The following is a 15,696-nucleotide window of genomic DNA, read 5'->3' as shown; positions in this document are numbered from 1 at the left end:
AAAAGGCAATCCAAACCCAAAATCACAGTCATCAAAAGTAAACAAGGAGTTAACATACCCAGCATGACTTGCGGGCATTTGTAAAATAAGTTTTAAGTCATTACTGGACTTCCTACTCTTAACAAATAAGCCACGTACATCAATGGAAAAGTGAAGCTAATTTTTGGTATCCTTCTGATGGGTGTGTCCGTGCTTCACTTGTGGATGGTGCAAGATCGGACAATGACATTTGGATCCAGGATTTCCGCTTGTGATCACAAAGCGGAAATGTTTCCAATATTCCCTGCTGAATAATGCATTCATCCTAATGATACAATTCAGGCATAAGCAAGGCTTACTCTCAGAATCAATGTATGCTGAATGATGTGTATACATGATGCTAATGGTTATACCACTTCTTCTAGCGGTCTCTTGTGGGCACCTTAAAGTCCCCACCAGAGGAATGCAAGGGCCCAAACCTTTAGGCCTCATGTTAAAAGCCTGTTCCTGCACATACATTTACTTAGCATGTGCTCACGCCCCCACATAGACCCAAGCACACAAATGCCATTGTGCCGTGAAAGAAGAGCCCTTTGACGGCTCCATTATGAAGCCCGCTCAGGCCAATTAACTTTTTTTTTTTTTTTTTCCAAGAGTAACTGTCTGGCCTCCTTCTCTACCCAACCACCCCTCCCCGACCGCCCTTTCATCCCCAGCATCCCTACATGCATCACTCATACACATCAGGTATATAACGTTTCCACTCAGGTCGGTATTTGCTGCAAAATGTTTCCTGTCTTTTGCCTGAGCTGATGATTCATGGATCATTTCGCCTCTCGTCATCTTCCCTCGTGGGGATTTTTGGCTGAATAATGTTGATTGTTCGAGGCAGACGGCAAAAAGACTTAACAGAGGTCAGTTGACAGAGAGAAGGGGGTGAAAGTCGGAAAATATGGATAATAGAGTCAGCGAGAGCATGACCGAGGTCTCCGTTGGTGGTTTGTTTGATCAGGGAAGAGCAGTAGTTATCCCCCTCCCCCCCACCCCCAACCTCCCCGAGCCCCAGTCATCAGTGCCGAGTCGTCCAAATGGATGCCAGAACACCTCATGGTAGCCCGTAGTACAGTCAGTGCCTTATATCCCCGGACAGAGCCTTAACACAAGCCAGACTCCTGTAATCACACACACAATCAATCTGCTGGTAATTTCTCAAACTATTCGGATTAGGCCGTCATAAAAGCGACTGAATACAACCAATGCTCAACTACGAGTGTGTATGTTTTTTAGGTTTTTGCATGGCTTGTCTAGGTAGCAAAGCATAATAAACTGTCCCGGAAAGGATAACTTAGTTATCACAATGCGGATGGACTTTCTTCCTGTTATCATTACTACCTCCTTCAAATGCAGAAACAATTTACCCAAGATTATTTGTATATCACTCTTAGTTTATTGGTCATTTTAGCTAGTGTGCAGGTTTAAATGGTACATAAACAACTAGAAAGACATTGTGTAGAGTGCAGAAAAGTAAGAATATTTGGTTTGCATAACAACATAAAGTAGTAAAAATGTAGTATAGAAGTGGAAGTAGAGTGGCATCATTAAGCCGATATTCTTCAGTTCCCAGTCCCCAGTGTGTGGATACTTTTTTTGGGCACTCAACTGCTTTGTTTTATGCCATAACACGGACAGTGTACATATATTTTCCTCAAAAAAATGAATTCTACGAAAACCATGGCTTATGAAAAGAGGTTCCACTATACTGGGGGTGTCCGAACCCATTTCACTGTGGGAAACATTGTGAAAAATGAAAGGATGCAAGGGCCACTTAATGTAGAAATGATGTTATTTGTAATTAATTTAAAAAAATTAAATAATCTCTGTAAATCTTTTAATATTATGACTTTATTTCCATGATATTTTCACTATTTGCTTAAATATTGTAACTTTATCGCCTAATATAATTTTCTAAAAATTGCTTCTTTTTTTAAATTGTTTTTTTCTCTCTATGCTGATAAAAATTACATAATTTTTTTCCTCATAATGTAAGGACTTTTTTCCCCTTTTTTTCTGTGGTTGTTTTTTTTGTGTTTTCTAACTATTTCAACTTTTTTTTGGTAAATTTTCCTCCTCGTATTTATGACTTTGGTATAATATTTTCACTTTACTCTGACAAGCAAATTTTCCCAAAATGACAACTTTATCGCCTAATATCACCTAATATTTTCAAAAAAATTGCTTCTTTTTTAAAATTAATGTTTATTGTCTATATGCTGCTAAAAATGTCATTTTTTGTCATAATATCAGGACATTTTTCCGCCCGTTTCTGAGTTGTTGTTTTTTTTCCCTAACTATTTCAACTTTTTGAGGGGTAAATTTTCCTCTTGTATTTTATGACTTTGATATAATATTTTCACTTTACTCTGGCAACCAAATGTTCCAAAAATGACAACTTTATTGTTTGCCTGTGTAATATTGAAATTGTTTTAACTTTATGCTATTCCTCACAACTTTTTCTTGTGAGATTACAACTTTTTTCTCTTCATATTTAGACTTTATTTGTGTCAAATGACTGCAGATGTTCCCTTTGCTGTTTTTTTGTTTTACATTTTTTTGTTAAATTCTATTATTAGAATGTGCTGCGGGTCCAAACAGGACTCCGCCTCCACCCGTGGTTTAAAAGAGGGTCTTTTTCATGTAAACATATCCAGTGAGTGTCAGGTCTATAGCTTCAAAAGGAAAGTGATACAGATGCCAAAACAGTATGAGAGACTTTCTCTTTATTTGCCTGCGTGTGTGATCAAAGGGCAGCGGTGAAGACACCAGAGCGGCAGGGATCGGAGCATCCCCACAGCGGTGTAGCGACACACAACCCGACAGCCCACAAAACAAAACCAAAAAAAAAAAACATTGAAGGGAAAAAAATGTCCGCGTAACCTGGGCAACCCTGGCACCGAGCAGTACCCCATCGCCACCCCTGCTGCTGCCTGCCTCGCCTCTTCCCTATCCACAGGATCCTTTCGGCTCCATCCAGCAGCATGTCAAGTTCACCCCCCCTCCTCTACAAGCTGCTGCCCAGCAGGCTCTTGACTGGAATTGGCGCGCCCCGGAGGCTAAAGGGGGCCTTCTGCGCTACAGAACCACCCCAAAGTGGGTTTAGCCTGTGTGGGGTACATCTCAATCAGCAGGGGTACGGCCTGAAGAGGCCCCCTTTTTCCATTTCTTTACCACCTTAGCGCCACCTCTCACTGGCATGGGCGCCTCCATAGCCTCCCACTGACTGGCGCACTTGAGGCAGGGGGTCTTTACCCCCCAAATGTCTTTTCATTTCCCCTACTGTCTTCAAGTGAATGCAGTGAATCACGCTCTCGGAGTCTTTCTGTGAAAATGAGGAGCGAGGAAACAATGCCAGGCTGAATAAACACTTTGACAAGCAGGCGGCGGGTGAGGAGGACAGACGGCGGAGGGACTTAACAGGGATACTGATGGCTTTATACAAGCAAGTGGAAGAAAGTGTTCCTTCTCTCACACATCCACGTCTCTCACCCCTTCTGGCTGCTTCTCCCCTGCTGTCGAGGACACAGGCAGGACACAAGGAAGAAGGAAGGAGCTGGTGCAAGCTACGAGAGGAGAAACGAAAACGAGGGGTGACGTTATCACAGCGGGAGGTGAGGACGAGAGCGGAGACGGTGATGCCCCTGTCCATCTCTTCTCATTACTATTTCATTCATCCCTTGCTTCACTTACTTCCCTGTTTGAGCCCTGCACATTATGCCTTTTTGGCACTGCCGCTCAAGGTCAAGTCAAGTTTGGACTCAAGTTGAACTGATTGAACTTTAGAATTCAAACCAGCATTTTTTTCTGCATTTTTTGACTAAAAAATAGATACTCCACTTGACTAAATCTGAAGGCTAGTGACATCCCAACGTTGTTCAAAGGCTGCCTTCATACAAAGGTTCCGTCAAAAGTCACCATTTTTCCTTCACCGCTACTTGTATCGCAAGATACTTCTACTCAATTTTGCTAAATTTGGAGACCTATTTCATAATTACATCAATTAAACTTTGCAAAATTTGAAGTTCAATTACATCATGAAGTTGTTGAAGGTTGTCCAAATTGGAAAGTTCCTTAAAATACACCATTATTTTTGTATTTTGTGAAGGATACACAAGTACTTTGTGGTCACACATATCCTAAGATCTAGTACCACCAGATATTTTGTTTTCCAAAATCTGAAGGCCATTTGCATCAGAAGCTCTCCCAACTTTATGGCTCCTTCAAATGTGGCCATCACTGTCCATCATGGCCATTTATATTCTTCTATAGAACATTTTCTCATCAGATACTCGACTTGGCAAAATTCTAAGGCCATTGACATCCCAAAGTTGCTCAAAGGCTGTCCCAATTCAAGGGCACCTTCAATTGCCACCTTTGTTTGCCATCTTTTTGGAAGCTTACATCCTTTGCAATCACTCATATCCCAAGTTGCTCAACTCAGAAAGTCAACTTTCCAATTGGGACAGCCTTCAACAACTTCATGATGTAACTGACCTTCAAAGTGTCTTCAAATGCAACCTCCTTCGGCCTCCAGTCTCCTTCAATTGTGGCCTTCTTTTGTCCTATTTTCCAGAAGATAAACCACTACTAACCTTTGTAGCCACTCTTACCCCAAGATGCAACACTGCTCGTTGATACCAATACAACACTGTCAATGTCATTTTGTCAGATAAAACATCTGACCAATGGTGAATCACCCAAGGCACTAAGAAAAACCAACACACTTTGATAGCTCGCGTGCTACCTTAACAAACAACCATTTTGATGTTTTTTTGGGACACCACTGCAGAGGTTCAAGGGTTTAATGTTTCTGCATGAGTAGAAAAACAGCATTCACAATTCACTTTACTCCCATTCCCTGAACTACTCACCCCCTTAACATGCACGCGCCAGCCAGTACTGCTCTTCCTAAGCTTTTGCTTCCCCGGGGTGTTTGACACTGACCCACTTTCCCCCTCCTCAACCCAAACAATTCACACAGCAAAAAAAAAAATGGCTGATGTCTGATTTCCAGTCTAGAAGCTGAGTAGGTGTATCAGCAATAATGCACCAAGCCCCTTTAGTGAGCTTTCAGTGCGCTTTCATTTATTCATTGTTTTGATTCTGCAGCAGACGACAGACGACATGAAGAAACACAAGTCATGACTTCTTTGGCCTTGGTGAAGGCACAATTCTTGTGTGCAAAGTTCCTTTTCTCTGCAGTTCTGTCCTTCAGTCACCCTTGGGTGAACGTTGTCATTGCGGGTGTCAACCATCGCCACAGGCTGACCGCCGCCGGTAACAAAGCCAACATGTCAGCAGATTTCCGGAGCCTAAGTGTCACCGTGTGAGAGTGTGCGTTTGCCCTCGTCAGCCTCTGTGTTTTCTCTGTGTGACGCACGCAAAATGCAACAAAAACGCTGCGTCGGGACATTCTACGGCGCAGAGGCGGGTTGTCGGCGGTGGGCGACCAGTTTAACATGAACTATCCCAACATACAGTAAAGTTACGGCCAAATATTTGAATCTAATTATATAGAATGAATGCAGAAGCTTTAGCAATCTTGGTACTGTAGTGAATCAAGTTTTGATGGACCCTGGAAGTGATCGTTATCAATATTGACTCCGACAGACGGGCGGACCCCCACATTAAAGGGAGGAACCCCCAGCCGGCCGGGTCGAAAGGGACCCAAGGATGGCACCCCCTCAGCAGACCCGACACAGCCCCCAGTGTGGAGGACCCCCCCCCCTGTGGAAATACTGGAGTTAAAAGCTAAAAACTAAAAGCATAAAATAGGACTAAAAAGATAAAAACATAAGAAAAGTTTAAAAATATTAGTTAAAAGCCTGATTAAAAAGGTGCGTCTTTAATCTTTTTTAAAAAATATCAACAGTCTCCGCAGTCCTGAGGCTCTCCGGCAGGCTGTTCCACAGGTGGGGGCCATAGTGGCTAAATGCTGCCTCACTGTGGGTTTTCGTTCTGGGTTTTGGTATTGTTAAAAGGCTAGTGCCGGAGGACCGAAGGGTCCGCAGGGGCTGATATGGTAAAAGGAGATCAGATAAATAAGAAGGTGCAAGGGCGTTAAGACATTTAAAAACCAGTAAGAGAATCTTAAAATCGATTCTGAAGCGGACTATGTCTATGAGAAATACATTCTTCAATATAAGGAATCAATTTATCCTTTTTGGGAATTCAGTTTGTTTTTTTAGGGCGGCACGTCGGTCTAGTGGTTAGCGCGCAGACCTCACAGCTAGGAGACCAGGGTTCAATTCCACCCTCGGCCATCTCTGTGTGGAGTTTGCATGTTCTCCCCGTGCATGCATGGGTTTTCTCCGGGTACTCCGGTTTCCTCCCACATTCCAAAAACATGCTAGGTTAATTGGCCACTCCAAATTGTCCATAGGTATTAATGTGAGTGTGAATGGTTGTTTGTCTATATGTGCCCTGTGATTGGCTGGCAACCAGTCCAGGGTGTACCCCGCCTCTGGCCCGAAGACAGCTGGGATAGGCTCCAGCACCCCCCGTGACCCTTGTGAGGAAAAAGCGGTAGAAAATGAATGAATGAATGAGTTTGTTTTTTATAATTTATTTCAATTTGTAGTGTATATATTGTGTTTTTTTCATGCATTTTTGGGAATTCTAACCGGGAAATGGAGAAACCAACTCTTCATGGACCAGTTTAAGACGACAACTAAAGCACCTTCCATACCCCATCATAAATACCTCCACCAAATCCATGGCTTGCCAATGTGTCATGCATAAATGTTATGAATAAGTGACTGAAACTAGCCTATACCAGCAGTGTTTTGTAGGCTAACTGCCTTGATGCTAAAACTACACTGAAATGTTATCCTGTGGATTGTTTGTCATTTAGCTTTGAAGCCCACCGAAGCTAAGGACACGCCTAGAAAGAGGAGAGCATTTTGTCTTTTTCACCTGCAGGGTGGAATCTGTAAGTGGATCTAGTAGGTATGTTTCAATGGGTTTGATTTGTCATGTAAGTTGTGTTATGACATCCAGGATGAGTAATACATCCTCAACGTAGAAGGAGAGGCTGAGTTGTCACAAGCTTTGCCGAACTGTTGTATAATCTGACAGTCACAAAGCAACTTCACACAGTGACTTTTTTTTCTTCTCTTCCCTAGGCAATATCTCGCTATACAGCCTGTTAACAGCACCTCCGGCTGAAATAGTGTGTGTGTGTGTGTATATGCACACATTCTGTTGCAGTACTGGACCTCGCCAGAGGAACAGGGCTTGGCGTTCACTCCAACGCTTCACAGCCAAACTCAAGAGAATGTTCTGCCAGCTCTACCTAATATCTTCTCAAACACGTTGCATTCCTACTTAACTCGCACAACAACTTCTGCTACAAAAGCACTCTGCCTATTCCTCACCCCCCCCCGTTGCTTTGCGCCATGTCCACAAACATTCTATTGTTCCTCTTCAGTTTTTTATTTAGCAATATAAACTGAACAACGCACCTTTGTTACTGCTCCTGCATCCTAAAAGACGGTAAGGGTGCAAAAGACTACTCAACAGAAGTGCGCTAATATAAACAGTCCTAAAACACATTCAAAGTAAATCCAAAACAGGTATTTATGGAAGGAAGTGGTGTAGCATGCATGCTCTGATGTCTTTCTGTAGCTTTTATTTTTGCAATACTCAGGGTTTGCGCAGGACTTGAAAACAGAACACATCATCCCTGTGGTTTGAAATTCTGCTGCCCCAAATCCAACATTTGTTGTCTTCTTTTTACACTTAAAAATCTGTCCGAATGTGATTAAATATGATGTGGTTAGCTTGCGTGACACACTTTTTGCCCGGTTATTGGCTGGCGACCAGTCCAGGGTGTACCCCGCCTCTCGCCCGAAGACAGCTGGGATAGGCTCCAGCAACCCCCGCAACCCTTGTGTTTTTTCACTTGGATGACCAAATGCCAGTGGTGGGCTGTCAGGGCCTGCAAGACCTTCTCTGCTGGCCTAAACACCATCAGAAGCACTGACCTGCATTTAAAACTTAAACTATGATATTAGTTACAATTGTGAATCGTGACATTTTTTTGTCCAATCAGACTTTATGTCAATGTAATCTTTCCAGGGCCTTCACAGTAAGGGGTGCTGGCCCGATGTCACTTTTAGAAATTGAGATGTTTCGTTAACCAATCAGATTTCAGATTGGCATTGTAGGACCAGCTCACAGGCGTACAGTGACTAATTGGTCGATTTCTGAAAGCCTATGCCAAACATTCAGAGTTATACAGTGTACGCTTGAACGCCTCATCACGTGAACAGTGCTTAATTGAGGATTGGATGGATGTTTAAAAATGTCTAAAACCAATCCAATGTAGGTCAATATATGCTAAGCTATCAAAACAAAACATCTTAGCTTCAAATTAACAAATGTGTGTAATACGTAATATGTCATTGATATAACATTGATATTTAATTCAATATGCCAATAAAAGAATTAGGACACCCCTGGTTTAAGGCAAGAGCTACGAACAGCACAGGAAGTTCAAGTCATGTTTCCCCTCAGGGTGTTCTAAACCGTTAATCAATCAACTCTTTCTAACGTCACACAAAAAGAAACAGCTTTGGGCTCTGATCCGCCCCTATCATCATTCTGTCACTTGCCCCGACGGGGGCACACCTCCTGCCTCCCGCCTCCCACCCACCAAGGAACACATTCATACCAGCCTCCTCCCCCGCAAGTTTCACTCTCAATCACATTCTCACTCTCCAGGTCGCTCCGCAGCTCGACCCATAGAGGCGCAATGCTTATCGGGGATCAGACTTCCGTTCAGTGGAGTGTAACGTGTGGAAGTTGGGGGGCTGCAGGTGTGAGTGAATCATGGCGGGAATCGGTGTGCCTCTCCTCGTCCCTCATCGCCCGCAGGAGGGCAGGGTTTACAGTGGAGGGTAATCGGATTAAAAGACCCCGGTGTCCTCCACAGCTTGACTTAACACACACACACACATAACCGATGTATGAAAATCACAACAGTCGCTGAGACATCACATAACGAACCGTGAGAAAGCACAGGCGCTCGCTTCAATATGACATCAGGTATGCAAAACGGGAATGAACAATTGCTCAAGTCTTCCACTCCTTGTTGCCTCATTGTGCTGCGGGGCATCCATCATGCAACTGTCAACCGGCTGGTGTTTTAACTGGTGCGAAACAAAGCTGTTGAGAAACAGCTCCGTAATCGGTCGCAGCACATGAACAAACGAGCTACTTTTGTCAGGTCCCGCCCTCCTCGCTCCAAGGTTCACACACCTACCCATTTCCCAGTTTTTTCTTCTCAAACACGCACCCTGCATACCATCCTCAGCCTTGGCAAGCACCAGCTCATCCAGGTTGCCGCCTGCCTTCTCAGCTGCGTGATCAATCACATGATTTTGATGGTTCTTATTACAGGCTAAGCTCCTCTGGGTCAGGAGGCGGGAGTCTTTATAGTGGTGCATACGGGCAGCTCGGAAACTTTACATCCTCTGGAAGACATGGCCGCACAGGTGTGATTTATCATCCTTTCCTCCTCCTTTTTAATAGGGGAAAGTCAAATAGTTTGGCTTTGTGCGTCATCTCCTGATGAAAGGCGCTTTACATTTTAATTCATTGATTTTTTTTTTACTTCTTCGGGGTCACAGATGAGCCATATCCTCACAATATCGCTCACTTGTTTGCTCCCATTTTGAGAGAAGAGTCGCTCAAAGTTCTCTGTGTTCATGATGGAAACACCTTCTGCAAAAAAAAAAAAGTTATCCTCCTGTTTCGTGTGGAAGTGGTAAAAACTTTTGGCTTCTTACTTTGTACTTTTACCCCACTTCGTTTCAAACACTTTCTTGAATGTAAAATATATAACCGGAGGCTAACTACTTAGCTCGGTAGCATGCAATGTTTAAAGCAGTGGTCCTGTGTTATGTCCCTGCAGTGATCCCGTAGCCGGTGCATTACAGTTGAGCAATGTGTTGTAAACAAGAATAATAACAGGAGTGTAAAAGGTGACTATAGGGGTGTTATTTCATGTCTGCAGGGCTCTAATAATGGTCAAAACAGGTTTTGTTGTTCAAGCTACAAAAATACTCCATGTAATAATATTGATTCCTACTTGGTAGATTTGTCTTATAGCTGTATTTATAAATGTTTTGAATTTCAGTGAATGACGTGTTTTCTGCGGAAAAACTTGCCTCTCCGGTGAGGAAATAAACAAAATCTTTTCTCAGAGGCATTTTTCATTATCGTAGCATCAAACAATGTTTTGCTGAGATCTTTCCTCACAGTACCCTTTGCTCTAAGGTGCACTCTGCCTCAGTGCAGTTAAGGACTTGTAAACACACACTCCTGTGGCAGTCAATCTTAGTTTTGAAGGTAAACTATGTCCTCTTTACTTTACAGGTAATTGTAGCTACCCGCACGCACTTACATGTGCGGCGCACCATTTGTCACTTGGTGTCAGTTAACCAGGTACATCGGCTCGTCCTATTCACCAGCACCTTAAGAAGTATTCTCACGTTGCAGCTCCTTGGAGAGGCACCGTGTTAACAGAAACAAGAAAAGGGGGTGCTGAAGGGAGGGGGGTGGGGGGGTGCCTGGCTGAGGTGAAGAGCCCTGATGAGTCTTTTAGCAGGTGAGGCGCTGCTTGGGAATGCGGCCCGTCATGCAGGCGTATTCAGCTCCTGCAGACTTTGCCTGCTGGGGATGGGATTGATTTATACAAGCGGGAGCATCTTTTTGATTTACATAGCAGCGCTGCAGTACCGTGGCTCATGCTTGTGCCAGCAGGCATCCTGCATACATATCGCCTTGAAGGCTTTTTGGTTTGTTTTTTTTTCTGTCCACCACTCCCTGCAGCTATTATCACGGGGGCTGATTTAAAGAAGTGCTTGTAAACAATGACCTTTGGTATGTGGGTCAAACAACTGGTATCCACTTGTTTAGTCAACTTACAGTAGAGCCTTCGTCCAAGTATACATGCGCTAATCATGTAATGGAAGCGAATGACACAAAGACATAACTCTTCCACGGGTTAAAAATCACAGGGCACCTATTTTGAGCGACGGCGTGACCCCTAAACTCCGACCTTTACACAGAGTGACCTCCGTGGGCCAATAATGGAGACAGGAAGGTATTAGGAGCGGGGAAGCGAGCGCCGGGGTTCAAGGGGTGTGAGGGGTCAAGCCCAAAATGATGCGTTCGGAGGGGAGATGAGAAGAGGGCCCACTGTGTTCCACCATGGCACAATAAGGCCTCAATTATTGCTTGAGAATTCGACCAGTTGATTCAGAGGTAATTGTTACCATAACGAGCTGGTGTGGATAGCTGTCAGTTGGTTTGCAAGCCCACTTTAGTGAATGAACATCATCGGGCAGACTTCGAATAGTGCACACATTTACAAGCAAACACAAACAACTGATTCATTCATATACTTAAGGCTACATTTCACAGGGTCTGAGCATTTCTGAGGTGATATTAGTGCCAAAAATCTACCTTTTTAACTCATTCAATCCCAGCCATTTTTCAAAAAGACAACCCCTTTTTTTGACACACTGACTATTGTGTTCTATGGCTATATAAACATGGAACCTACCGCCTTTTGTCTGGAAAAAAAAGCTTGTTTGTACCATTTTCCATTCTTTAGTAATCAACAACATAGGTAAGTTTCAGGCAAATGTCAGTTCCCTACTAAAAAAATTTTTTTTTGTTTGTTTTCTCGTTCTAGTCATGTGTGATTTTGTCCCTTGGCATGAACCCTGCCAAGCTTATATGAAATGCATTTCTGCTACATCATGGCTATTTATGTGGAGGCTTACAAGTGCTCTGAAGTGAAATGCAATTGTGGAGAGTTGCATCATCACCTCTTTTTGCCTCTTATGCAAAAAAACTCAAAGTAAGTTGTTGGGATTGGGCGTTTGGGATTAGAAACTGTATATATATGTTTTTGGTATTGAATTAGTTCAGCACTTGAGTACTGTTACTGTAAATATGCGAGATGTGCCGGTTTTCATCCTTTACACAATATGTGGTCCTGGTCATTTCATTAGGTACACCTGGACAACAGTGTACGGCAAGCATCAAAAACCCACATTAGTGCTTCAAGTATGATTCAGGGCAGTTCTACACCGCTACAACTACAAAAATAAATAACTCAATACATAACCAACATTTTCCACATAACTGCCTCATTATTGTAATACTAATTCCATAATAGCCAGCATGTGTGTGTGACATTTATGCCCAATTGTAAACACCTATCTATACAATTATTTAATTTTTTTGTACTGCAGGCGACCCAGTGTACTCCGCCAGCGGTACAGCTATTAAAGGAAAAGAGAACTTAGACTGGGTGTCGGAGGGAAACCCCACAGCCGTAAACCCCAAAGGGGAAACCAGAGGGCACATACTGAGGTCCAATCAGAACCTATCAGACGGCACAAATGATATTTTGCACGAAAGGGGTAGACCAATTGTGCATTTGTGTGTGTGTGTGGGGGGGGGGGGGGGAGGGGGTGTTGATAGACTAGGTCAGTGAACATGTCAACATCAATAGTAGGGGGTTGTATAGTGCGCTGGTTTGCCCCCCCCAGGGGTTTACATGGCTGACTGGAGAGGGTCTGCTTTTTGACTTTTACAAACAAGTTTTTAATCACCGTGATTTACGACGAGTTTAACTTCACCGCAAGTTTCTAAACAATCCAAAATCTAGATTGATGATATACTGTATTTTGACAAGCCTGAGATAGCGGTACAGTGCTAACATCCCATCTCATCTGTTCCGGTGACCCTCTTGTGTATACTGGAGGAATGCCGTCTCATTCCCAGATTTCCTGCTGATAAATCCAGGTGAGTGACAGGGATGACATGGTCTTATTCCGACAATTACAGGCAGCCCCTGGAAGTCTGGTTCCAGCAAAGCACCGTGAACTTCCCCAAGCTTCCTGATCCCCTGTACATCGCACTCTCCTTATGACATTCCCAATTTTCCCCATTCGCAGCATTTGGGCTGTAGCATCTGTTTCTTCCAGAAAATGCGGAGATTACTACTGAAAGCTCACTGAAGGGTATCACATTAGCCTACATTTCTACCATATGTTCAGCCATATAACAGATACAATGCAAAAAAAATCATACTCCTTTAACCAAGACAGTGTGTTGTACCACCATAAAACCAAAAACATGTCAGCAAAAGAGCGTAAGTAATCGGTGTAACCATTCACAACCACAAAACCTGACACCACTCAACAGTGTGTACATACACAATCCATACATTAATTCATTAATTCATTCATTTTCTACCGCTTTTTCCTCACAAGGGTCGCGGGGGTGCTGGAGCCAATCCCAGCTGTCTTCGGGCGAGAGGCGGGGTACACCCTGGACTGGTCGCCAGCCAATCACAGGGCACATTTAGACAAACAACCATTCACACTCACATTCATACCTATGGACAATTTGGAGTGGCCAATTAACCTAGCATGTTTTTGGAATGTGGGAGGAAACCGGAGTACCCGGAGAAAACCCACGCATGCACGGGGAGAACATGCAAACTCCACACAGAGATGACAGAGGGTGGAATTGAGCCCTGGTCTCCTAGCTGTGAGGTCTGCGCGCTAACCACTAGACCGCCGTGCCGCCCACAATCCATACATGTGCAAAAAAAAAAAAAAACTTGACTGATAAAAAAAATTACACATTTTTGGAATGCAAAAAGGTATTTTCAAGTGTTTTTCGTGTGTCTATTCTTTTAACTTTGAATGTAAGTAAGCGCCACACAAAGCCAAAGAAAAAGCAAAAGTTAATCTTTAGATGTTTGCCAAACTGAATACATGCTTGGACATCTTGCACGAGACACATTACACCTTGACATTATGATGATGGAAAAGAGTCCCATTTTAACATAATATCATGCCAAAAGACAGGAAGCAGAACTGGAGGTAGCAGAAATGAGGATGCTGAGGTTCTCATTGGGAGTGACTAGGATGGATAGGATCAGGAAGGAGTACATCAGAGGGACATTACATGTTAGAAGCCTTGGAGATAAAGTCAGTTATCAGCCAGACTGAGATGGTTGGGACATGTCCAGAGGAGAGATAGTGAATATATTGGTAGAAGGATGCTGCCAGGTAGGAGGCGTAGAGGAAGACCAAGGAGGAGGTTTATGGATGTAGTGAAGGAGGACAGTCGGTGTGAGAGAGACAGATGCAGAAGACGATTGATTTGCTGTCTCGACCCCCTGAAGGGAAAAGCCGAACGGGAAAGAAGAAGATCATGCCTAATATCATCCAACTGTTGGGCTGTTGAAGGTCATCCGAACAGGCTTCATCAGTTCATGCTCAAAGACTAGGTAGTCTGACTTGATAGGACAGCTCTAGTCATGGCTGCTGCTCATACATTTGGAGGACTAGCGTTCTTATTATTTGAAAGCTGATTCCATGCACTTTCCATGTTGAATCCTTCTCCCTTGGAGCCAGTGCCAAGAAAGCAAAACAGTCAATTTGATGTTTGCTGAACTGAGGCCTAGCAAGGTATGTTGACATTTTGCATGACGGCAGTTTTGCTAAAAAAAAAAAAAAAAGGTAATATTTTGACAAACTACACGGCATAGCTTGGGATATGATTTCCAACTAAATTGCCACTTCATGTTCTTCTCATACTGGAACAAAATGTGCCCATGTGGATATCTACAATTACACATTCTAATGCTGCTAGCTCCTTTTTTCGTAACCATGGGAACAGATCATCTTAGACTTCTTTGAAGGTGATATTCTTGTGGTTTGGTACATTGGTAAGTAAAGCTGAGGAAGTTTGACTTCCTGTGCGCCTGGGTCACACATAACATAACATGCCAGCAGACGGTGCCAAAGTATGTAGGCATGTCAAAGTTGTCCCTTCCTTAGCCTTTAAGGCTCTCCTGATGCCTATAGAAGAGGCTCCATATTGCAGCCCATAGGTTGAGTGCTCCCTTGACCTCAAGAACTAATGAAAAAAACTTCCAAATTACTTATAGAAAAGGCTTCTACCTCCTGCCTCCTCATCTTCCTCCCGCCTCCCCTCCATCTTTACTACCCTGCCTCCTTCAGTAGCTCTCCCGCTGCGATGCGCTTGGCTCCTTTGATCCGGCCCGGCGCTCTAATTAGAAGGAAGTGAAGTGTAGGCCAGTGAGGTCACCATTACCCGCGACCCCTCTCATCGACCACTCCAAATGTCGTTAGGGAGCGAGACGTTCTCACGGCGTTGACCCGCTGGCAGCGATGGCGGGAGGAGATCTGGATCACGTTAGGGACTCCCGTAAAAATCAGGCACAATTTACATCTAATTTGAGCCGCTGCAGAGGTCAGTGTGCGGCGACTCGTTAGTGTCCGACTGAGGGGAGACTATATTGCTGCCGGACCGAGCTGGCAGAACCCTCGTTAAGGCTGGCTTTAAGGTTAGGAGTTCATCATAAACACAACTAGCAGGTCTTGGTAGGACAATTTGTCATAAAGGTACTATACAGGAAATAAACATTTATCATGAAAGGAACTTGAAGGTCTGGAAGCAACATGGCAGAAGAATAACCATGAAAGCAAGTTGGAGGTCAAGTTGGAGACTTGTCATAAAATGCTATGATTGGCCTCATTTATAAGGATAAGAGTGATGAAACAACATGACTACTGCTTTTGATCATGGCTATAAAGTAGCAGG

General features: G+C 43.7%; 1 long non-coding RNA gene across 1 annotated transcript in view; it reads right to left on the bottom strand.

Moving 5' to 3' along the window:
• Positions 1 to 3,184: 3,184 nt before the first annotated feature.
• Positions 3,185 to 15,696, bottom strand: part of LOC131107541 (uncharacterized) — a 65,518-nt gene continuing 53,006 nt past the window's right edge. The window contains exon 4 of the long non-coding RNA XR_009120269.1: positions 3,185 to 3,596. This is a non-coding gene — a long non-coding RNA (uncharacterized LOC131107541). The remainder of the gene's footprint in view (positions 3,597 to 15,696) is intronic.

This window comes from Doryrhamphus excisus, chromosome 19, assembly GCF_030265055.1.
Source record: "Doryrhamphus excisus isolate RoL2022-K1 chromosome 19, RoL_Dexc_1.0, whole genome shotgun sequence".
Taxonomy (NCBI): Eukaryota; Metazoa; Chordata; class Actinopteri; order Syngnathiformes; family Syngnathidae; genus Doryrhamphus; species Doryrhamphus excisus.
The sequence above is the reverse complement of the archived record's forward strand: the minus strand, read 5'-3'. Positions and strand labels throughout refer to the sequence as shown.